The 25,208-nt window shown below is 45.4% G+C and overlaps 1 long non-coding RNA gene across 1 annotated transcript in view; it reads left to right on the forward strand.

Moving 5' to 3' along the window:
* The first annotated feature begins 7,527 nt into the window (after positions 1 to 7,527).
* LOC310692431 overlaps positions 7,528 to 25,208 on the forward strand; it is a 37,004-nt gene continuing 19,323 nt past the window's right edge. Inside the window, exon 1 of the long non-coding RNA XR_014518806.1 lies at positions 7,528 to 7,580. This is a non-coding gene — a long non-coding RNA (uncharacterized lncRNA). The remainder of the gene's footprint in view (positions 7,581 to 25,208) is intronic.

The following is a 25,208-nucleotide window of genomic DNA, read 5'->3' on the forward strand; positions in this document are numbered from 1 at the left end:
CTGTTTGCCAGTAAGCTCCCTGGGAACTGTAGCACCAAGCGCGATCCCGCAAAGTGAACCCACATTTTAAAGTGTGAGTGCTCATCTCTAACAAATATTTGTAATTGTCTTATACATTTTTGCTAATTTAGTAGGAGTCAGATACCAACTACACATTATTTTCCAAGCTTGTAACCTTCCAAGCTATGGTTTCCCCAGTAGTGATGTATGGAAGTGAGAGCTGGATCATAAAGAAGGCTGATCGCTGAAGAATTTATGCTTTTGAATTATGGTGCTGGAGGAGACTCTTGAGAGTCCCATGGACTGCAAGAAGATCAAACCTCTCCATTCTTAAGGAAATCAGCCCTGAGTGCTCACTGGAAGGACAGATCGTGAAGCTGAGGCTCCAATATTTTGGCCACTCATGAGAAAAGAAGACTCCCTGGAAAAGACCCTGATGTTGGGAAAGATGGAGGGCACAAGGAGAAGGGGACGACAGAGAACGAGATGGCTGGACAGTGCTCTCGAAGCTACCAGCATGAGTTTGACCAAACTGTGGGAGGCAGTGGAAGACAGGAGTGCCTGGCGTGCTCTGGTCCATGGGGTCATGAAGAGTCGGACATGACTAAACAATTAAACAATAATAACAACCTTCCAACCTTCTCACCCCTTGCCTTTTCCTGTAAGACCTATTACAGTCATTAAGAGTCGTCAACAGGCTCATCTCAGCTATCTGCCCATCTCCCATTCCCACCACCCTTCTGAGTAATACCCCTCCCCACCTTCTCACTATATAGAAGGATCTGGCAACTTCTGTTTCAGTGTATCTGAAGAAGTGTGCATGCACACGAAAGCTCATACCAAGAACTAACTTAGTTGGTCTTTAAGGTGCTACTGGAAGGAATTTTTTTATTTTGACTATGGCAGACCAACACGGCTACCTATCTGTAACTGGAACCTTCCAACAGTGTGACTTCACCCCCAAAGGCTCACTCCTCCATTGTCTCCCGAGGCAGACAGATGCCAACAGTGGGAACTGAAGGGGTATGAGTAGATGGGAAAGGGGGTTACAGGACTCATAGGAGAAAGAGTTTGGGGCATCAAATTCAGTTTGGCTTGGAAACAAAGCAAGCCATGTCCCACTTTTAAAGAGGGAGAAGGGAGAGACTCATGCATCACTAATTCCTGATGGCTCCTAAAAGAGACACCCTGGAAATTATTCCCAGCCACCGTCCCTTTTCTGCCATCTTCCCTTCTGTGCTGTCCCCCAAATTGTGACTATCACACACATCCCCAAACAATACATGCCATTCCTATTTAAAAACAACATCCATCATTTAATTGGCCTGCCCTGTATGATTTATTGTATATTGGAAATTGATTTATATGTTGACTGTGCTCTCAGCCTTTTGTTTAGCTGCTGACAACCATGGAAAAAGCAGATGATCTAATGTTTTCCTATGAGATAATGAATCATCAGAATGGGGGAGAGAGAGAAAAAACTCTTAATGAACATAAATTAAGATGAAGCCATAACATCTCTGGTTCATTGCTTTGTTAATTAGATTATTAGGCTGCAAAATGTTTTTTGTTTTTTTTAATGTGTTTGCTAGAAATGGAAACTTAACCTATCCATGCCCACTGCATTCATTAGTGTTTAGTTGCATGGGGAGCATGGTGGATGGGGAGAAACCAGCAACAATTCCTTTGAGGATCTTCAGCAGAATTGCCTGCACAAAACATTATGCAAAACTGTAAATGAACAAATAAAAACAAATAACTAAGCAAAAAAATATTTATGGAGCTAGTGAAGTTTTTCAGGCAGTTATGTCACATTCCTGTCCACAGGAACTCATTGGACCATAGAGCTGGAGGATTCTTGTAGACCATCTATCCCAAATCCTTTCTTAGTGTAGGAAATCCAGAGCTAGAGCATTCTCATGAGATATCTGTCCACCCTTTGCTTGAAGACCTCCTGCAAGGAAGACTCCACTTGGTTTCATAGTTAAGCTGCTCTTGCCATCAAAAGGTTTCTCTGAACGTTCCACTGCAAGCTTTTCTCCTGGAACTTAAATGTGTTAGAAGTAGCTCTGACCTCTTATTGTATCCTATTTTCTGAAACGAAAATATGGGGAAGTCACGAAAAAGAACAAATGAGAAATTCTATTCATCTCTCATTTTGATAAAGGCATAATTGCAAGATTCTATGGCCTTTGGTTAAACTTGGACCATAGCCTGGATACAAATATGAGAAAATGGGTGAGAGATTTGGACTAGGACACAATGGAACTAGATTTAGGATAACTTCCATTCTAATATAATTGCAACGGAGCTAAAGGAGAACCATTTTAAAACTCTATTTATGGTACTTAATGCCTTATAAAATGAATTTAATATATATGCTAGGATTGGGTAAATCTTAGAGATGTGGATTAAAGAAAGCAAATGACATACATATCTTTTGGAATTGTTCTCAAATAGAAATATTCTGGAAATCAATTCAGACTAATATTTCTGATATCTATGATTTAAGCTGACATTATAAAAGAACACATATAAACCAGCCTAACAAGTTTATGGGGAAAATGGTGGGTTTAAAAATTCTTTTGGTACAAGTTCAATGATAACGTCAAACCTTATTCTACTTTCAACCTGCTGTAACAGTATTTCTTTATGCTCTTTATCTTTGGTTTATTTTGTTTATAAACAATACAATACAATACAATACAATGGAAGGAAGGAAGGAAGGAAGGAAGGAAGGAAGGAAGGAAGGAAGGAAGGAGTAGCTCTGCTCTCTGAAGTAGCAGACAAGTCTTCAACATGACAATAATTCAAGTATTTGAAGAGCATCCCCTACACAGAGAGACTAAAAATACTCAGTTCCTTAAACATATCCTCATAGGACTTGATTGACCATCTTTGTTGCCATTCTCTGAACCCATTCCCATGCATCATTCTTAAATGTGGTGCGCAGCACTCTAGATAAGCTCTGACTACTGTGGAATAAATAGAAGTATAAATAGAAGAATAAATAGATGTGCTTCTGACTCAGCTTCAGGTTTTGATCAAGTGCAGTCTCAAGATCCTTGTTCTCAGGAACTCATTTAGATGGTTAGTGCAAGTCAACTGCTTAGAGAACCACCGGGTAGTTTATTGAGAGACCAGGACCAGTGAAGAAATTGCCACTTACCCCAAACTTACCTCGTTTCATGCTTCTTTTCATGAGTGTTGAAAGCCACTTCCTGTTCTCAGCTAATGTTGGCAATGTGTTTATCCTGTTGTTTTTCTGATACGGCTGGTTCCAGTGTCACTTTCCTGCTCTTTAATCGGATTGCTGTTGTGTCCAACATGATTTTGTCAATTACATCACAAATGACTGTCTGACAGGATGATGTCACACAGAGCCAGTGTGGTGTAGTGGTTAAGAGCGGTAGTCTCGTAATCTGGGGAACCGGGTTCGCGTCTCCGCTCCTCCACATGCAGCTGCTGGGTGACCTTGGGCCAGTCACACTTCTCTGAAGTCTCTCAGCCCCACTCACCTCACAGAGTGTTTGTTGTGGGGGAGGAAGGGAAAGGAGAATGTTAGCCGCTTTGAGACTCCTTAAAGGGAGTGAAAGGCGGGATATCAAATCCAAACCAATTAAATTAAATTAAATGTTAAGGATCAACCTGAAATGGCAAACGAGGTGCCTCAGGATTCAGTCCTGGGCCTGGTGTTGTTCAGCAGCTTCATTCATGACTTGCGCAAAAGGAAACTGATCAGCAGTTTGCAAACTGCATTCTATGGGCTACAATATAAGAAATAAGATAAGCAATAAAAAACCAATTAAAAACCATCATTGCTACAAGATGCTGGGGGGCGGGGGATTATTAAGTGATCTGCCAAGACTCACAGCAATTTTCAAATAGTCTGTGGGATAATTTTTTTTGAGAACCACTGATCTAGCCGTTTTAGTTGACTAAACATGTCAGCAGTACAATGCAGTGGCATAAAAGACTACAGTGGTACCCTGGGTTACAGACACTTCAGGTTACAGACACTTCAGGTTACAGACTCCGCTAACCCAGAAATAGTACCTTGGGTTACAAACTTTGCTTCAGGACGAGAACAAAAATCGCGCAGTGGCGGCGGGAGGCCCCATTAGCTAAAGTGGTACCTCAGGTTAAGAACAGTCTCAGGTTAAGAACGGACCTCCAGAACGAATTAAGTTCTTAACCCGAGGTACCACTGTAATGCAATTCTAGGTTGCCTCAACAGAAGTATAGGTCAGATCACAAGAAATAATAATACCACTCTGTTTCCTTGAGTGGTATTATTCCTTGACCTGGAGCACTTTATCTAGCGCTGGGTGCCACAGTTTAAGAGGTTATCAACAAACGTAAACATGTCCAGAGGGGATGATGAAGATGTTGAGGGGCCTAGAGGAGACCAGATCCCATGGGAAAATGTTGATGGACTCAGGTATCTTTGGCCTGGAGGAGAAAGAAGATATGATAGGCATCTTCATGTATTTGAACAGATGTTTCTTTTCTGTTTCTGCTGCTCCAGAAGTAGGATGCAAATCAATGGGTTCAAGTAGCGGAACTGAGTTTAGACTGAACTTTAGGAAGAACTTCCTACAGTGGAACAAACTGCCTAAGAAAGTAGTAAACTCTCCTTTGTCACTGATTTTTAAGCGGACACTGAGTGGCCACCTATGAAGGATGCTACATTTCTTTTTAAAATTTGTTGAAATCTGACATCAAGAATCACAAAACAGAGAAACCAGCAGGAGAACACTTCAATCTCCCAGGACATTCTATACAAGATCTCAAAGTAGCTGTTTTACTACAAAGGAATTTCAGAAATAGACTGGAAAGAGAAGCTGCTGAATTGCAACTCATTACCAAACTTAAAACCATGGAGAGACCTGGTCTGAACAAAGACATTGGATTCTTATCTCATTATACATGACTAAGCCATTTTTCACCTTCTCACCCCTTGCCTTTTCCTGTAAGACCTATTGCAGTCGTTAAGAGTCGTCAACAGGCTCATCTCAGCTATCTGCCAATCTCCCATTCCCACCACCCTTCTGAGTAATACCCCTCCCCACCTTCTCACTATATAGAAGGACCTGGCAACTTCTGTTTCAGTGTATCTGAAGAAGTATGCATGCACACGAAAGCTCATACCAAGAACTAACTTAGTTGGTCTTTAAGGTGCTACTGGAAGGAATTTTTTTATTTTGTTTGTTTAAAGTACCATCATACTACTTTAAACTGCCATGGCTCTCCCTACAAGAATCCTGGAAACTGTAGTTTTTTTAAAGGGCATTGAGACTTTTTAGGAGACCACTTCCTTTCCCAGAGCTACAGTCCCCACAGCGCTTAAACAATCAATCCCTCTTCCCAGGCAACTCTGGGAATTGTAACTCTGTGAGACGAATAGGGGGCTCCTAACAACAACCTTTAACAAACCACAGTTTCCAGGGTTATTTGTGGGAAGACATGTTTTAAATGGTAGGATGCTGTGTTAAATGTACAGTGGAACGGAGGCTTACCTGACACTGAAAAGAAGCAAAAGAGAAAAGGACAGAATTAGAATGTTTCATGAGGTGAAATTTTGTTAATGTGGTGAATTTGTCCAGTGGCATGAATTCTGTCACTTTTGAGGTAAATACTGACATTAGAGACTCTTCAGAGCAATTATAGATGGGACGGGCTGTTTTGCTTCAACACTTGATCTTAGGCAAACGGTGGAGACGCAATTGTATAGTACGTTAATAATGTCATCGGTTATTAATAATCATATATGCATTAGGACAATAATATTATTTATATAGTCATATAGTAATGTATGCAAATGTAACAGATTATATATTTACTATACTGTTTCTTTCTTAATGTATTTTTCGTGCATTAATGTATTCTTCCATCACTTCATTTTCTATAACTGAAATTCTTTTAATAAAATATTAATTTAAAAAGAAGAAGCTGTTTTGCTTTAGGTACAACTCTGGAGGTAAGGCAGATTATTTGAGAGGAAGAGAATCAGAGCATCTACCGCCCCAACAAAGGTCCTGTCCTGAGGTGTGTTTAAATTTTGGGAAATTCAGAATGACTGCCACCATACAGATTGGCTGCCTCCTTTACCGCTCACTGGGAGCTGCCATTATGGTAGGCAGGAGTGGAGTATATAATAGAGAAACACACACTTTTATAGAGTGGGTGGGTCATTTCTTCTCATTTGACTTGAAACTTGCCGTGCCCCTCCAAAGAAAAGACAGTGATTGATGTAGAGTTGTTAAATACTGTATGTAAAGTCACAGCATACCTTTCAAAGTAACTTTTTTTTTAAACCAGAAGCACCAAAACACTTTAGAAAGATTAAAAATAAAAATAAATAAACAATGATGACTTATAGTGAAGGAAGGGAGGGTTTAGCCCTGTCACAATATAGATTGCCTGAGCAGCTTTGGCTTTAGATTCCAATATAGATTGCTTAAACAGGTTTGGCTTGTGACACTGGTCAAGGAGATAATAGGAGAAGCCACGTAGGCACAAGGAAAAGGCTTACCAAATAAGACAAGGAAATAGGTGAGGAACTTGCTTAACGTGATTATCCTCTTAAGGTAAAATGCTTGGTTGGCGATTGGTGATTGGTGAAGGGAAAGGTGTACCTTCAGTATAAGAATGCCTGCCAAATGCCATGTATTGCGGCCAGTCTTTGGAAGATATTCCGCTGGCCGCCTCTGCGCAGAACTCAATAAACTCTTTTTTCCGAAGAAGCTGATTCCCTGGTGTGTTTTTCATCCTCCCGGTCCGGGGCAAGCGGGCAAACGGATCCCATGGCTGTATAAGGCTGTATAAGGCTTCAATAGCAGACCCAAAGAATCTCATGTTCTACCAATTGCAGCTTACTCTTAAGTAAATGTGCTGACGAATCAGCAACATGATTTGGTGAAGGAAAGTTGGCGACTGTTTCCCCTTGAATTACTAGGTCGTTCTCATGATTGCTTTTTTTATTATTAAATCACCGTTTCTCGACAGTCCTTGACTACAACCCTCTGTCATTAAATCGTTGCTCTTGCAATCTTTCAACTGCATTCATTGTAAACAGAAAATAAAACAGAAAACAAAATGTTTTAGAAAAGGGACATCTTTTTAAAATGTGCAAAATTTTCTAAAGAAATGCATTGAAGTCGGTTCTTTTTTTTTTCTTTTTTTGCCGCAGAACTGGCCCACTTCCAAGCAGCAGTTATCACAGTAGGAAAGACGATAACTTGTACTTTAATAACATCTCTACTGGCATGATAAATGGATCTGTGATTGGACCAATTGGGATTTCATGGTCTGAAGCCTTATGAATTTGTCAGTTCTGTTCAATTGTTTCCAGCAAAGTGACTCGATCATATTGTTCATGTTATCTGGAGGAGGGAGGGTGGGCTGGGGGGAGAGAATCTAAAATTAGATTGTGTACAGACTCTGGGCAATTGGTCCTTGTCCAGAATCATTTTCCTATCTGTTGATAGATTCATGCGGTAATAGTCGCAAACTCATTTGCGGCTAGTCACAGCCCATTAACCATCTGTTCCTCTATTAAGCAACCTTCTTTATATAATGTAAGTATTTAATTTTAATAAACTTTATCTACCACACATTTATCTTAGACATAATAAGGAACTATTGAGAGCATGGTCAATGGGCCATGTAAAAACCATCATATTTTTGATAGAATAGCTTCTGTGTAAGGCAAGGGGGGCAAATCTACCCCAAGAGTAGTTCTCAAATAGCTTTAAGAAAAAATAGTATTTTCTTAATTTCAGAATGAACAAAAGGTGGGGGGGAAGGCCAGATAATTAATGCTTAAATGCAGAATGGCACTGGAGAAGTCTTGCTTTTTGCTATGAAGATCAGCACAGTGATCAATTTAGATTGCATTTCAGAGACACCAAATCTCATATCTTCTTGGCAGTACTTAGTGATGGCTATTCCCCCACCCACAAGAGCTTTGTCAGCCGGTCTTATGAACTGTACATCATCCAAGCATAGCAGATACTGCAGCACTATAGTTAAACATTCTAAAGTGACTTGAAATCAATTGGAAGCCTAGCTTTATACAGATATCATCCAAATTCACAGCAGAGCCCTTCAAGTGGGTATATTAGCCAAAGAAGGAAGAAGAAAAGATTTTGACTTTTGTATATCTACACAGCTTTGGATGTGATGAGGTTTTTGCCATTAGGCACCTAGGTTCAGCCATCCTGCTAGTGTATGTTATTATTGATAGTACTATTAACAATGGTGAGGCATATAATTGCAGCATTTTTCCTCTTGTAGGAGGGCCAGCAGTAGGGAACTCCTGCCCGAACTATCATAAAGAGGAGTGGGAGAAAGGGATGGGGTGTTGTACTGTATTATATTATAGTTTCCAAATGTATATGAAGTTGTAATACAAGCAAAAGCAAAACTCCTGGAAAGGCCGCTATTTCAAGGAGCTTACATCTAATTCAACTTATTTTTGGCAGATGGACAGAAATATTATTAGTAGCATAAGTATTGGTATTATTATAATATTTATATTTATACCCCTCCTTTTTCCCCTGACAAGGATTCAAGATGGCTTACAGGTAAAAATAAGAACAGCCAAAAACATTGAGAGAAAAAGCAGAATAATTAAAAAACATATATATAATTAAAACACACACACACAGACACACACACTCACTCACTCACTCACACAATCTATTAAAAAGAGACAAATAATTACAAGTAACAAATAGTACAGAACCAGTCCTTTCATTAAAAGCAGTCGGTTCCCAGAAGCCCGTTGGACAGGAAGGCTTCGCCTGCCAATGGAAGGACAACAAGGACGGAGCCAGTCTGGCTTCTCTAGGGAGGGAGTCCCAAAGTTGTCTGGGAGCAGCCACCACCAAGAAGGCCCTCTCCTGTTTCCCTACCCAATGGACTTGTGAAGGTGTGGGACTGAGGGAAGGCCCTCTTCTGAAGTTCTCAGAACCCAGGCAGGTTTGTAGGAGGAAATATGGTATTTCAGATATACCATATTCCCAACTGTGAGATGGATCAGGCCAAGAAATGATGGGTAGCTGGACATCAACCACGGAGCAGCATAACTAAAAGAGGCTTGTACTGAGTCTCTACTTCAGCATGGCATGTATTGCGCACGCACACCACACTGGCTCTTATTTGTCAGAATCAACTGCTGAGAACTCTCTCTTTCAATGTGCCAGTCACTTCCCTGTGGCATAATCCCATGCGCATGTATGGGGTGTCAGGAGTACAGTGGTGCCCTAGTTCTCAAATGCCTTGGTACTCAAGCAACTTGGAACCAAACACTGCAAACCCAGAAGTAAGTGCTCTGGTTTGCGAACTTTTTTCAGAAGTCGAATGTGCTCTGTTTTGAGTATTACACTTCTGTTTTGAGTGCTACAATTCCGTTTTGAGTGTTACGCTGAGGTCTGTCTGTTTTTGCTACCGTATTTTTCACCCTATAGGACGCACTTTTTCCCCTCCAAAAATGAAGGGGAAATGTGTGTGCGTCCTATGGGGCGAATGCAGGCTTTCAGGAGAGCCGCAGCGCCAGCCCCACAAGGTCGGGGGGCAGCGGGGAGGAGGAACGCCGCCATCCCACTGTCTCCCGATGTGGTTTGGAGGCTGACGGCGGGGAGACACGTGCTTCTCCCCGCCGCCAGCCCCGCAAGCTCCGGGGACAGCTGGGAGGCACAGCGTGTCTTCCCGCTGTCCCCGGACCTGGTCTGCAGGCGGGCGGCGGGGAGAAGAGCGCTTCTCCCCACTGCCGGCCCCACAAGCGCCTGGGGGGAAAATAATTTTTTGTCTTTATTTCCCCCAAAAAAAACTTGGTGCGTCCTATGGGCCGGTGCGTCCTATGGGGTGAAAAATACGGTATTTCTTTTGTGTTTTTGTGGCTCTTTTTTGTTTTGTTTTTGTGACAGTGTGGTACCCAGTTCAGCTACTGATTGACTGATTGTGTGACTGCAGTACATTGTTTATTGCTTTCATTTCATGGATCAATGGCCTTGTTACATAGTAAAATTCATGTTAAATTGATGTTTTAGGGGGGGGGGTTAAAAGTCTAGAACAGATCAATCCATTTTCTATTACTTTCTATGGGAAAGCGCGCCTTGGTTTTGAAACGCTTTGGTTTTGGAACGGACTTCTGAAACTGATTGAGTTTGAGAACCAGGGTACCACAGTAGTACCTCTGGTGGCTAAACACGCTTCTTCTCAGGTGGCTTGTCTACCGTTCGTCTGCACCCTGCACCCAGCACCCAGACACGTGTGCCAACTCTAGGGGGTCCGGTGGCACATGATGCATGAACATGATGTCACACGTGGTGCGCAGTGCAGCTTCAGTGGCCGGCTCCTCCAGAGTGCTTGGCCTTCTCCAGAAGAAGTGACATCATGACCCATGTCACACACATGATGTCACACATGCAAAACGCGTGACAGGCCCCCTCAATCTTGGGAGCAGCCTGGAAGCTCTGCTCCCAGAAACTGTCAACATGCTACAAAGGCCACACTCTGGGAATGTCTTCGACTGGCGAGGGAAGCCAATGGGTCTCAAACTCTTGGGGAGCTAGGGACTTCCCGTGCATGCAAAGACATGCTCTGGTGGATCAAGCAAACAATACCAATCGTGGGTCCATTAAGAAAGAAGCGAGATTCTGCACATGCTGTAGAGGGAAGTGAGGGACAGGTGAGGCCCATCCACCTGGGAAGGTAGCCCATCTAGGAGAAGGAAAACTCTGGTCCTAAACCTCCTCTCCCTTGCAGGACATATTTGGTAAAAGAAAAGGCTTGGCAGTAAACCCTACACAATCCAGAATGGAGTCCCTCCTCCTTTTGGTAACTCCTGCAGCCAAGCTGGCGACAAATGTATTGCTCTGCTTACCTTCGGACCACATCAGAGAGGCCAAGAGGGAGGTCTTGTCATTTGGGCAGCCCAGAACCTCCATACACACTGCACAGGCCTGTGCCCCAGGGAGGTCACTCTGGTGATGCTAACACAGTGGTCTGACTTTGCCCCTAGAGGTGCACTCCATTGTCTCTTGAGATAGACAGATAACAACAACAACTACAACAATAACAATAACAATAACAATAACAATAACAATAATTTATTATTTATAACCCGCCCATCTGGCTGGGTTTCCCCAGCCACTCTGGGCGGCTTCCAACCAAATACAGCGGTGCCTCGCAAGACGAAATTACCGTATTTTTTGCACCATAACACTCACTTTTTTCCTCCTAAAAAGTAAGGGGAAATGTCTGTGCATGTTATGGAGGGAATGCCTACGGGTGGCATGCCTGCGGATTTTCCTCCTCTAAAAACTATGTGCGTGTTATGGTCGGGTGCGTGTTATGGAGCGAAAAATACGGTAATTCGTTCCGCAAGTTTTTTCTTCTTGCGAGTTTTTCGTCTTGCGAAGCACGGTTTCCCATAGGAATGCATTCAAAATCAATTAATGCATTCCTAGGGAAACCGCCTTCAGACCAGGTCCGGGGACAGTCTGTCCCCCGACCTCTTCTGAAGGCTGGGGGGGGGGACAAGGGCTTTTCTTCCCACCCCCAGCCTCCAGAAGGCTGTTCTGAAGGCTGGCGGTGGGAAGAGAAGCCCTTCTCCCCACCTCCCGCCCCGCAAGCTCCGGGGACAGGAGCGCTTTGCTGCCGACCGCCAGCATTTTAAAAGCCCCCGCTGTCCCGGGGCGATTTTAAAATGCTGGCGGGCGGCAGCGAAGCCTCCGCTGTCCCGGGGTGATTTTAAAATGCTGGCGGGCGGCAGCGAAGCCTCCGCTGTCCCGGGGTGATTTTAAAATGCTGGCGGGCGGCAGCGAAGCCTCCGCTGTCCCGGGGCGATTTTAAAATGCTGGGGGTCGGCAGCGAAGGCTTCGCTGCCGCCCGCCAGCATTTTAAGATCACCCGGGGCAGCAGAGAAGTCTCCGCTGTCCCGGGAAGGCAGGAGGGGGGGGAGCAAAGACTTCCCCCCCCCGTCGGCCTTCAGAAGAGGTCCAGGACCTCGTCTGAAGGCCGGCGGTGGGCGAAAGCCTTTGCTCCCGACCGCCAGCATTTTAAAAGAGGTCCCCGGAGATTTCCCTATGGGCTTTCTTCTTGCGAAGCAAGCCCATAGGGAAATTCATCTTGCGGAACGACTCAAAAACGGAAAACTCTTTCGTCTTGCGAGTTTTTCGTTTTGCGAGGCGTTCGTCTTGCGAGGCACCACTGTATTAAAAACAATGCAACATCAGACATTAAAAACTTCCCTAAACAGGGCTGCCTTCAGTTGTCTTTTAAAAGTAAAATAGTTGTTTATTACCTTGACATCTGCTGGGAGGGCGTTCCACAGGGCAGGCGCCCTGTAACCTCACTTCTCGCAGCGAGGGAACCGCCAGAAGGCCCTTGGCACTGGACCTCAGGGTCCGGGCAGAATGATGGGGGTGGAGATGTTCTTTCGGGTATACTGGACTGAGGACGTTTAGGGCTTTCAAGGTCAGCACCAACACTTTGAATTGTGCTCGGAAACGTATTGGGAGCCAATATAGGTCTTTCAGGACCGGTGTTATATGGTCTCAACGGCTGCTCCCAGTCTCCAGTCTAGCTGCCGCATTCTGGTTTAATTGCAGTTTCCGGGTTACCTTCAAAGGTAGCCCCACGTAGAGCGCATTGCAGTAGTCCAAGCAGGAGATAACTAGAGCATGCACCACTCTGCAAGACAGTCCATTGGCAACAACAACAGTCTCATGTGTCTGCAACAAAGTTGATTGTTATTCAGTCACCATCAGGTTGAAAATATCCACAGGACAGGCCCCACCAGTGGTCCTTTGCCCCTACCCACCCAGTGGCATGGGTGCTGCTTCCCTGTAGAGGGATCCCTGCTACTGCTGCGCTGAGTGTTGTCAGAAAGAAGGAGATTCTTAGGTGCAATGCTTGGGATTCACTGAGGCAGCATTGACTGCGGCAAAAAATATTACTTTCCAGTGCTGCAGGTCTTCTTCAAATCGGACACATAATGGCAAAACAGATGATTTTCATAGACGATGGGGTTATTTTATCAGTTAAAACATGTTGTCTTTCTCCTGAAGGTTAGCAAGAAGTATTTCGTGGGAGTTGCCATAGGAACCTTGCACACACAAAACTGAATGTAAAAAGAAATTTTATGGTGAGCTGAAAGGAACGGCAGATGAAGGAAGGGAGGTTACAAACCCTCTCTGTAAATCATTTACAGAACATTTAAAATGGGGCAATAAAACTGACAGACTTTTTTTTCTTTTGATCTTGGGCCTTCTGTTGAGCAAAATGTTCAAGATAGATTTGACCTTGTGTTAACAACGAGTTACTTCTCACAAAACTTTTGCAAAATCTGTGTGCCTCTTGGCAATTATGAAAGGCATATATATAAACTGCCACTTTTCTTAGCTTTCTTAGCTTCACTTTTCTACAGTATTTTTTTGCATATCTTATTGAGTCTGGTTAAGTGTGTTCTCCTTCATGGAGAGCACGTGTTGCGGTGGGGGCCGCCAGGACACTCCAAAGTTGGGGGGCGGGCTAATTGATCATTGGCCACTGATATGATTGGGGCTTCCCTTGTTGTTGGGAAGAAGTTAATGTTGCCATTTTTTGATTGACAGCCAGAAATAGTAAAACTCCTTGCACGAGGCTAGGGCTTCCTCTTTTCGCCCGTGCATCAGATTGCCCGTCCCCCCCTCCCTAGAATAGGGTTGTTCGCTTTGACCTTGCTATGCCTGTCATGGGGTGGTCTGCTTTGGAGCGGGGGCCCGGTGGGAATTTTGTCCACCTGGCTGATTGGCTGGGGCCATTTGGTTCTTGCCTACTGCGTAGCAAATCGTCACGACTTGTAAGGTTCACGGTTAGGCATTGGTTTATGGTTTGGTTGGTTGAGGGGCATGGATTGGCTGTGCCTGCCCCTCTAATGCTGCTGCTGCAAGGGATTCCGTTAAAGGAATTGGGGGCTAACTATTGCTTGTCCACTCTGTCAAGGGGGCTCGGGCCATAGCAATGAGCTTCCTGGTTGCATTTGGGGTGGGCTGAGGGCAGGTTCCCTGCTCCGCGTAACCCCCAAGTGTATTCCCCCATTCTGACTTTCGCATCGTGCGGAATGTCAGTCTGTCCCCCATGGTGGGGGCAGATAGTCGCAACCAATGCCTACGCAACCACTCACAAATTTGTATTTTAATAAAGGTGTGGCCATGTGTGAGTTATTGGGGTGGACCTGGGGACCTCGACACGCAATTTCTCTAGAAGGGAAACCAATGAATTACATTGCATAAAAATAACAGAGTCTGATGGTTTCTAAACATGTGGCCCCCCCCCCAAAAAAACCAAAGGTCCATGGAGCAAAATGTGGTGGTGCCATCCATTTCTAATGGACATTGTGATGGAAAAAACCAGACTCAGCAGAGGCACATAGCTCCTCTGCTTTTGACAGAAGAAACTCTAGCCCTCAATGAATAGCTGTTCTCTCTCTTGCATCATGGCTAGGCCTCCATGGGTTGGTAGGGAGTCCTTTTTATGGGAGATTCTATTTAAAAAGGGACGCAGGTGGCACTGTGGTCTAAACCACAGATGCTAGGGCTTGCTGATCAGAAGGTCAGAGGTTCGAATCCCCATGATGGGGTGAGCTCCCATTGCTCAGTCCCTGCTCCTGCCAACCTAGCAGTTCGAAAGCACGTCAAAGTGCAAGTAGATAAATAGGTACCACTTCGGCGGGAAGGTATACGGCATTTCCATGCGCTGCTCTGGTTTGCCATAAGTGGCTTAGTCATGCTGGCCACATGACCCAGAAGCTGTACGCCGGCTCCTTCGGCCCGTAAAGCGAGATGAGCACCCCAACCCCAGAGTCGGTCACGACTGGACCTAACGGTCAGGGGTCCCTTTACCTTTTACCTCTTTAAAAACATGGAGTGATTTAACTCTTGGGTTTTGACTGCTCTAAGTAATAACGGAGCAGCCTTTGCTTTCTCATAAGGTCTGCAATGCTTTTATCCTTTATACACACCAGATTAATTTATTCTAGCCCTCCATGTGCTAATCAGCTCCTGATGTGGCACTGAGGAGAAGCAAAACATGAATCTTTTAGCATGCAGATGGCTTTCACTCAGACATGTTTTGGAGTAAGCGTGGGCTGGGAGCCTGGCTACGACTCCTGCCAACAGCAAAGCAAGGTTCAAAATGATCTGGTTACAGGTTGCTTATCCACAAACATCCCCACGGAACCTATAAACATCCCCCCCCCCGCCCCTTAGTTTCCTCGTCATAAAATACCCAGGGAGTGTAACTCTGCCAGTGTTGCTTGCTATCAATCTGCAGCAAAGCAGCTGCAGGCACTAAGAGAGAGAGAGAGAGAGAATATACTTGCAGACTGGATCATTTCAACATGTTGCCACATAATATTTTGTGGAGTACTTAGTGAGAACCATTTTCTCAATGAGAGCATTAATATATCTGGGGACTTTTGCTATCTTCTCTAATGCCGCCTCTCTCTTCTGCGGAGAGAAGTACCTCTGGATGCGAATAGGATCCGTTCCGGAGCACCGTTCGCATCCTGAGCATAACGCAACCAGCGTCTGCGCATGCACGGGTCACGATTCACTGCTTCTGCGCATGCGCGTGGCGTCATTTTGAGTGTCTGCGCATGCGCAAGCGGTGAAACCCAGAAGTAACGTGTTCTGTTACTTCCGGGTCACCGCGGAGCGTAACCTGAAAACGCTCAACCTGAAGCGACTTTAACCCGAGGTATGATTGTATTATCTGTATAGAAATGGCTCTTTCAGAGCTGATTCTCCCTTGACAGAGAATCATAGAATTTTAGAGTTGGAAGGGACCCCAATGGTCATCTAGTCCAACCCCCTGCAATGCAGGTATCTTTTCGCCCAACGTGGGGTTCAAACCCACGACCCTGAGATTAAAAGTCTCATGCGCTACCGACTGAGCTATCCCAAGAATGTTTGCTGTTTGGAATAGCAGATATAACGAAGAGAGAAGCAGTCTTCTATGGAAGCAGAAGCCCAGGTTATACAAGAAAGCGTGTTCTCCTTCATGGAGAGCACGTGTTGCGGTGGGGGCCGCCAGGACACTCCAAAGTTGGGGGCGGGCTAATTGATTGTTTGCCACTGATGCGATTGGGGCTTCCCTTGTTGTTGGGAAGAAGTTAATGTTGCCATTTATTGATTGACAGCCAGAAATAGTAAAACTCCTTGCATGAGGCTAGGGCTTCCTCTTTTCGCCCGTGCAGCGGATTGCCCGTCCCTCCCTCCCTAGAATAGGGTTGTTCGCTTTGACCTTGCTATGCCTGTCATGGGGTCGTCTGCTTTGAAGCGGGGGCCTGGTAGGAATTTTGTCCATCTGGCTGATTGGCTGGGGCCATTTGGTTTTTGCCTACTGCGTAGCAAATCGTCACAACTTGTAAGGTTCGCGGTTAGGCATTGGTTTATGGTTTGGTTGGTTGAGGGGCATGGATTGGCTGTGCCTGCCCCTCTAATGCTGCTGCTGCAAGGGATTCCGTTAAAGGAATTGGGAGCTAACTATTGCTTGTCCACTCTGTCAAGGGGGCTCGGGCCATAGCAATGAGCTCCTGGTTGCATTTGGGGTGAGGGCAGGTTCCCTGCTCCGCGTGACCCCCAAGTGTATTCCCCTATTCTGACTTTTGCATCGTGCAGAATGTCAGTCTGTCCCCCATGGTGGGGGCAGATAGTCGCAACCAATGCCTAGGCAACCACTCACAAATTTGTATTTTAATAAAGTTGTGGCCAAAATTATGCCAAAAATCTTAAACAAAAATTTCTGTGTGATGTGTGAGTTATTGGGGTGGACCTGGGGACCTCGACACGCAACAGAATCATTTTTTAAAACTTCCTTTGGAGTGAATCGTTTCAGGTCACAAGTATGGTTTGTCTCATGTTTGAATATTCCCACATGGGGTTGGGGATCCCTGCAAATAGATAAACATCTGGTGAGGAGGAAGGTTAGGCAGAACCTATCTCCCTAAGATACTAGTATCCTTAGCACGGCACGGGTTGTTTGTTTGTTTGTTTGTTTGTTTGTTTGTTTGTTTTAAAAAGGAAAGTAGAGATTCTGCAGTCCCCATGTACAGCCTGAACGGTATAGACCAGGCATAGGCAAACTCGGCCCTCCAGATGTTTGGGGACTACAACTCCCATCATCCCTGACCACTGGTCCTGTTAGCTAGGGATGATGGGAGTTGTAGTCCCAAAACATCTGGAGGGCTGAGTTTATGCCTGGTATAGGCCAAAGTTAGCTTTACCACTTGATTGGATAAACTGGTCCACAGAGAGTTAGGAGAGGGAAGTGAGAGAATTGATGAAGGCATGCTTTTGAGGTGAGAGCAGGAGATCAAGGAGGTGAAAATTGAAGTGCTGGTAAAACCCAGGATCTGAAATGAAACTAGGGCGCTGGAAACTCTGCACTTCTCTTGTGCATAGACTGACTTTGTACATTTCACGAGAAGCTATAGTTAGTGGAGAAACATAGTTGCTGAATTATAAATAGCGCAAAGGTTTAAAGCTCAGCCTTGTCAGGCTTATATGTTTGTTTGTTTGTTTGTTTCTTAATTCTTTACAGGCATTATATTTTATTTAGTCAGTTTGCCTCATACCCTTCTTCCCCAAAGAGTTCAGAGTGGCAAACCTCATAATGTAACACTGGGTAGTATTCAGCTAAGTTGAGCAGACCCACAGAAATTAATCGGCATGGCTTCGTTGTGCTCATTAGCTTCAATGGGTCTACTCTAAAACTTAGCTGAATGCCATTTAAAATAAGATAAAGACATGCCTAAAAGCATTTAAATAATGAGCTTTTTATTGGAGCGAATTCTTAACTCTTTGGTGCATCATTAAAAAATAATAATAATTAAAGTGTCACATGTCCGAACTTCAGTTTTGGGGGGAAATTGACCATTTTCTCTTCATTAGACATTGTTGGAAAATACAGTGTGTGTGTGTGTGTGTGGACAAAGGGGGAAGTGGTATTTGCAATCTTGGTATGCGCTCACCCACAGCATCATTGGGCAGATGTGGATACATCACCTATTACCGGCACTGCTTTTAAAAGGACACACTGTGGGGCAAGGCAGAATCAATCTTCAATGAGCTTCTATTTCAGAAATGGAACCCGCTTCTCAAGAAGTGCTTTACAGGGGCAAAAAGATCTACTAGATCAGGCTTCCTCAACATTGGCCCTCCTGATGTTTTGGCCTACAACTCCCATGATCCCTAGCTAGCAGGACCTGTGGTCAGGGATGATGGGAACTGTAGTCTTAAAACATCTGGAGGGCCGAGGTTGAGGAATAATTACCGCCCAGTCAGTCTGACATCAATACCAGGAAAGATTCTGGAGCAGATCATTAAGCAAACAGTCTGTGAGCACCTAGAAAGGAATGCTGTGATCACCAACAGTCAGCATGGATTTCTGAAAAATAAGTCATGTCAGACTAACCTGATCTCGTTTTTTGACAGAATTACAAGCCTGGTAGATGAAGGGAACGCAGTGGATGTAGCCTACCTTGATTTCAGCAAGGCATTTGACAAGGTGCCCCATGATATTCTTGTAAAGAAGCTGGTAAAATGCGGTCTTGACTATGCTACTACTCAGTGGATTTGTAACTGGCTGACTGACCGAACCCAAAGGGTGCTCATCAATGGTTCCTCTTTATCCTGGAGAAGAGTGACTAGTGGGGTGCCACAGGGTTCTGTCTTGGGCCCGGTCTTATTCAACATCTTTATCAACGACTTGGATGATGGACTCAAGGGCATCCTGATCAAATTTGCAGATGACACCAAACTGGGAGGGGTGGCTAACACCCCAGAGGACAGGATCACACTTCAAAACGACCTTGACAGATTAGAGAACTGGGCAAAAACAAACAAGATGAATTTTAGCAGGGAGAAATGTAAAGTATTGCACTTGGGCAAAAAAAATGAGAGGCACAAATACAAGATGGGTGACACCTGGCTTGAGAGCAGTACATGTGAAAAGGATCTAGGAGTCTTGGTTGACCACAAACTTGACATGAGCCAACAGTGTGACGCGGCAGCTAAAAAAGCCAATGCAATTCTGGGCTGCATCAATAGGAACATAGCATCTAGATCAAGGGAAGTAATAGTGCCACTGTATTCTGCTCTGGTCAGACCTCACCTGGAGTACTGTGTCCAGTTCTGGGCACCACAATTCAAGAAGGACACTGACAAACTGGAACGTGTCCAGAGGAGGGCAACCAAAATGGTCAAAGGCCTGGAAACGATGCCTTATGAGGAACGGCTAAGGGAGCTGGGCATGTTTAGGCTGGAGAAGAGGAGGTTAAGGGGTGATATGATTGAGGAGATTTCACCCCTCCCATACCCAAGAATCTCCTGACCATCTCCTGATGATCTCTGCTGACTCCACAGAGAAGAGGAGGCGTGTCCTGCCTATTAACTTATTCTGCCCAGCAACATATCTGTGTGTGTGAGGGAGAGTCAGTCAGTCAGTGTATCGGAGAGAGTGAGAGTGTTAGAGATCCTAAAGATAGTATTGCTGCTAAGAGCAGCTGCAGACTCTCAGTGTAGCATTGCTTTATGCTCAGAATACTTAGCTCTGTATATAGTTTTGTACCATAGTTGTAGTTATAGAATAAAAGGAAGATATTTTACAGAGCTGCTCTCCGAGTGGTTTATACTCTGCAAGACTCTGCAAAACTCTGCTGCGCAACGACTGAAGTATTGAGACAGTGAATCTGGTGCTCTCAGCTCTAAGCTGTGAGTCCACAGCACTGTGACCGTTTCCTGCGGGAAGGAGGTCTCTGGCGGTGCTACCCAGCTCGCCCAGCCCAGTCGGGGTTGAGGTACATGAGTCCAGTTGGCGCACTGGCTCTAGGGCGATGCTGACAATGATAGCCATGTTCAAATATATAAAAGGATGTCACATAGAGGAGGGAGAAAGGTTGTTTTCTGCTGCTCCAGACAAGCGTACACGGAGCAATGGATCCAAACTAGAAGAAAGAAGATTCCACCTAAACATTAGGAAGAACTTCCTGACAGTAAGAGCTGTTCGACAGTGGAATTTGCTGCCAAGGAGTGTGGTGGAGTCTCCTACTTTGGAGGTCTTTAAGCAGAGGCTTGACAACCATATGTCAGGAGTGCTCTGATGGTGTTTCCTGCTTGGCAGGGGGTTGGACTCGATGGCCCTTGTGGTCTCTTCCAACTCTATGATTCTATGATTCTATGATTCTATGATTCTAAGCCAGTTGCTAGATACTATTCTAGATTGTGTATGGACTATTGTAGAGAGGAAAAGTGCTGAGTTTGCATTGATTCTAGAATTAAATGTCATTTATCTGTGACCCCTGTCAACCACAGAAAGACAATCCAACAAAATTAAACCAAAACAATCAAACTCAGTTTGAGGCTGATCTTCTAGCATGGCTTTTTATCATCAAAATGAACATGCCTGCATTTCTGTGTAGCGATGGATAGTGCCCTTCAGCTGGTTAGAAACTGGAGTGTAATTATATTGTTATGAGTGTGTGAGTGCCAGACCCCTTTAATCCCTGGACCCAGTAAGTGTCAGAACTTAATCAAGGCTCGGGGTGTTAAAATGGGGGCCAGACTATTCTAATCCCTGGTTCAAACTGTTCAAAGCTAAATAAGCCAGGCAAGTTTCCGGTGTTGAGGTGATTGCCTGGGTGATGGACTATTATTGGGGTGGGGGAGAGAAGGTGATGGGCCAATAAGAGAGTAAATAAAAGGGGGCTCTGTGCCAGATGGCAAATGGGTGGGGCCCCTCCTCCAGCTCTTAAATAGTGAGGACAAAAGCCAGCGTTTAGAGTTGAAAGGGTGTGTGAGGTGACTTCGAGGGGAAAGTGGCAGGCTGGAAAAAGCAAAAAGCGAGCAAGCCATGACAGATCTTTGCTTGAATTCAAGGCTGCAGCTATGAGAGAAGGAGACCCTTTTGGTGTGTTGTTGCTGTGAACCCCTCCATCATAGGCCCAGCTTCTTGTTATTGTTTAGTCGTTTAGTTGTGTGCGACTCTTTGTGACCCCATGGACCAGAGCAAGCCAGGCACTTCTGTCTTCTACTGCCTCCTGCAGTTTGGTCAAATTCATGTTGGTAGCTTCGAGAACACTGTCCAACCATCTCATCCTCTGTCGTCCCCTTCTCCTTGTGCCCTCCATCTTTCCCAACATCAGGGTGTTTTCCAGGGAGTCTTCTCTTCTCATGAGGTGGCCAAAGTATTGGAGCCTCAGCTTCAGGATCTGTCCTTCCAGTGAGCACTCAGGGCTGATTTCCTTCAGAATGGATAGGTTTGATCTTCTTGCAGGCCATGGGACTCTCAAGACAGAGTCTCTTCCAGCACCATAATTCAAAAGCATCAATTCTTCGACGATCAGCCTTCTTTATGGTCCAGCGTTCACTTCCATACATCACTACTGGGAAAACCATAGCTTTTACTATACAGACCTTTGTTGGCAAGGTGATGTCTCTGCTTTTTAAGATGCTGTCTAGGCCCAGCTTCTATATATGTGTAAATAAATCTTATATCCTAAAGACACCACAGTCTCTGCAGAGCATCATTTCAAAAAGGCAACATGGACCCTGAGTGAGTGCCTAGAACTCCTGGAATCTCACAGCGCTTGGAGACTGGAGTGGCGTACAACAATATTTTAAGCAAAAGAGACTTTGGGCAGGACCTGAAGCTTAGTCTGAGTTGCTTGCACAGTTTCTCAAACCAGTAGGCTCCAAATAGTAAATTCAAGGTTTCTTCGGAAGGTACAAACTCCTGCTCTGGTTAGATTTATGGTGGCCCCACAAACAAACCTCCCTCCTCTATCAGAAGCAAAGCCTTGTTCTACCCCTCCCTGTGTCTTATGTCTATCTCTTCTCCAGTGGAAATTGGGAAGCAGAAAGGAGGTCCACTTTCCACTCTGCAAGCAAGCAAGCACAAACTCTGGATTCCCCCCCCCCCCATCAAATGGCAATGATTTTTCTGGTGCCATCATAATTGAAGAGAATGCAAACAAAAGCCCACCTAGCAGTCAGTCAATTTTATTTTATTTTTCAATTTTCCTGGGTGAAATATACTCGGAGTCAAGAGTGGATTTCACGCTCTGTATTCAGCTCATAGTGGTGAGGAGGAATGGAAGTTCCCCCAAAGTATCTGCTTTATATACATTATTTACACAATGGGCTGCACGTGATTGGCTAATTCCGGAATTCTCCTGTAGGCCAGTCAGATTCTGGATTCACTTCCATCTGGAGCTGGATTGGGTGGCTCCTGCAGACCAATCATACTGCTGCATTTTCCTAGGACCAATCATACTGCTGCATTTTGGATCCTATTGTTCTAGGACCAATCAGACTGCTGCATTTTGGATCCTATTCAACTCAGTACATAACACCGGGATTGGAGAAATCCTAATTCACTGTACAAAAAAAAGGGCTCGTGGTTTCTGAACAAGGGCAATATCGTATGAATGATGCCCAGAAATATTGGACTCAAACAGCCTCAAAGTCCAGTATGGAAAAGCCCTTAGGAGGGGCTCTCTTCCCTGTCAGGTCTGGAGTTTTACAATTTAGACCAGAGCTTGCATCTTTTTCTCAGAAATGCAAGAAGCTCCCTAAAGGCCTTTGCTAATATAAACTGATGCAACAGCCTTGCCAGCTTGCCTCTGCCAGCCAGTTTTTAGCAATAATAATTTATTATGTCACGATCTGGAAAGGCTAAAAGGGATTTGTGCACTGTAAATATCATGTTGTTATATCTCCTATGTTTTTAATCATTTATGTGCTTGTATTCTAAGCGCTGGCTGGTTTCTCTTGCTAGCTTGTACTTCTATAGGAATATAAATCTTTCACCACATACTATTTCTGTTCCGCCGCTTAGAAGAAAAATCCCTGTGTTAATTATGCACAACCTACATAGAGAGACAGCCAAGAGCTGTGTTTGTTAAAAGGTGAAGAGTTTAGGGACAGGACGGATTTTTCACCCTGACTCAAATTAAGGGAGAAGAAGCTGGGGCAGCCTCGCTCGGAAGTCCCAGGGCCACATTAGCATCCTGAAGCCTCTGGCGCAGGGAACAAGTTCTTGAGAAAAGGCTTAGCCCAGTGCAGTCCATAAACATTCCTCGGCTCGTGAAGCCCTTGTCTTGTGGCATCTGGCCTTATGAGTCCCATTAATGCCAGCTTGCTCACTCAAAGCCTCAGAGGAAACATAACAAAGCTTTCTATGCCCATTCAGAGTGAAGTAAGTCCATTCCAGATGCTATAATCCACTCCTTATGTTGGGAGTGGCAGAAAGCATTTTTTGCACTATCCACCAAAACATATTGGTGAAGGGCCTCCGCATACCCTCCAACATTCCTCAGGTGAAAAGAGGGACATTTTTCACTTCCCCTGACCCTCCACAACACCCCATTTTTTTGTGTTCCCCTCCTTCACAGAACAGAGTGGTGCATGCTCCAGTTGGACACAGTGTTGCAACCCCTAGAGCAGAGAACAGGCGGGAACATAGCTGGCGCATGTCCTGGGGGTGTAGCGCGCCACCCGCGGGGGTGTGGCTAGTGGTGCTGGGGTGTGGCGTGCCAACACGGGGGTTTGGCGCATCGGTGTGGCACATCAGTGCAGGGTGTGGCGCTCGTCCAGGGTTGCATGGGGTGCAGCCCAGGAGGGGCTGCCATCCTGAGGGGTGGCAGCGATGCCACCCTTTCCCGAAATGGTGCCCAGGGCAGTGCACTCCCCCGCCCTCCCCTCGTACACCAGTGCTTGGACTACTGCAATGCACTCTACATGGGGCTACCTTTGAAGGTGACCCGGAAACTACAACTAATTGTGAATGCAGCAGCTAGACTGGTGACTGGGAGTGGCGGCCAAGACCATATAACACCAGTCCTGAAAGACCTACATTGGCTCCCAGTATGTTTCCGAGCACAATTCAAAGAGTTGGTGCTGACTTTTAAAGCCCTAAACAGCCTTGGTCCAGTATACCTGAAGGAGCGTCTCCACCCCCATTGTTCTGTCCGGACACTGAGGTTCGGCTTCTGGCAGTTCCCTCACTGCGAGATTTGAGGTTACAGGGAACCAGGCAGAGGGCCTTCTCGGTAGTGGCACCCACCCTGTGGAACGCCCTCCCACCAGATGTCAAGGAAATAAACAACTATCTGACTTTCAGAATACATCTGAAGGCAGCCCTATTTAGGGAAGTTTTAATGTTTTATTTGTTTTAAAAAATCAAGACTCCTTGCGCTCTGCTCATCCTTTCTTCCTGCCCAAGTCAGCCCTGTCCTCTGCCAGCTCCTCACACGGGGCTGGTCCTTGTTGGTAGCAACCTCTCTTCTTCCTTGCCCGCTCTCCAGCAGCCACTACAAGCTGCCCAAGGGAGGAGGCCAGCAGCAGAGGTGATGGAGAGGCAATGGGAGGCTTCCTCACAGCTGCCACTACTGCCATCACTCGGGACAAGCACCCGCTCATCCCCCTCCCTGAGCTCGGCAGTGGGGGCACTGGAAATAGAGATATTCTGAGATCAAATCAGAAGCTGGGGTGGCTTTCAGAATTCTGGGACTGTCCCTGGAAAATCAAGACACTTGGAGGGCGTGTTATAGGGTGGCAGGAGTATTGGATTGGATTTCTGTTTGCGCCACACTCCCTGCCCCACCCCCAATTAACTGGCACCAATTGCTTTTTCTTTCCTTTCTGCAGCTGTCTCGCTAATTTATTTTGTTAGTGTGGCTTAAGGCTTGCCCTGGGCTTTTCCCTAGGAAAACCCTCGGTTTAGCACTGAATGGGAACAAATAGAGCTTTTTGGGATCACCATTTGTTCTGATTTAGTGCTAAGGGTGGGTTTTTCCAGGGGAAAGCAGCAGGGCAAAGGCCTGGAAAGCATGGGGCAAGCAAAAAACTGCCTGGACCCACGTTTTCTGGGTACGGGGCAAGCAGAAGTATGGGCAAGCCCTCGCTTAAGATGTCATTCCACAGTGTTCTTCAGCCTTGCGCTTGCCCTTGAAATATACTCGGAGTCCTATAGAAGAAGAGTTTGGATTTCATATCCCGGCTTTCACTCCCTTTAAGGAGTCTCAAAGCGGCTAACATTCTCCTTTCCCTTCATCCCCCACCACAAAAACTCTGTGAGGTGAGTGGGGCTGAAAAACCTCAGGCTTTTATATACAGTGGTGCCCCGCAAGACGAATGCCTCGCAAGACGGAAAAC

The sequence above is a fragment of the Podarcis liolepis genome (assembly GCF_965112155.1).
Source record: "Podarcis liolepis genome assembly, chromosome: 13".
In the NCBI taxonomy this organism is placed as follows: domain Eukaryota; kingdom Metazoa; phylum Chordata; class Lepidosauria; order Squamata; family Lacertidae; genus Podarcis; species Podarcis liolepis.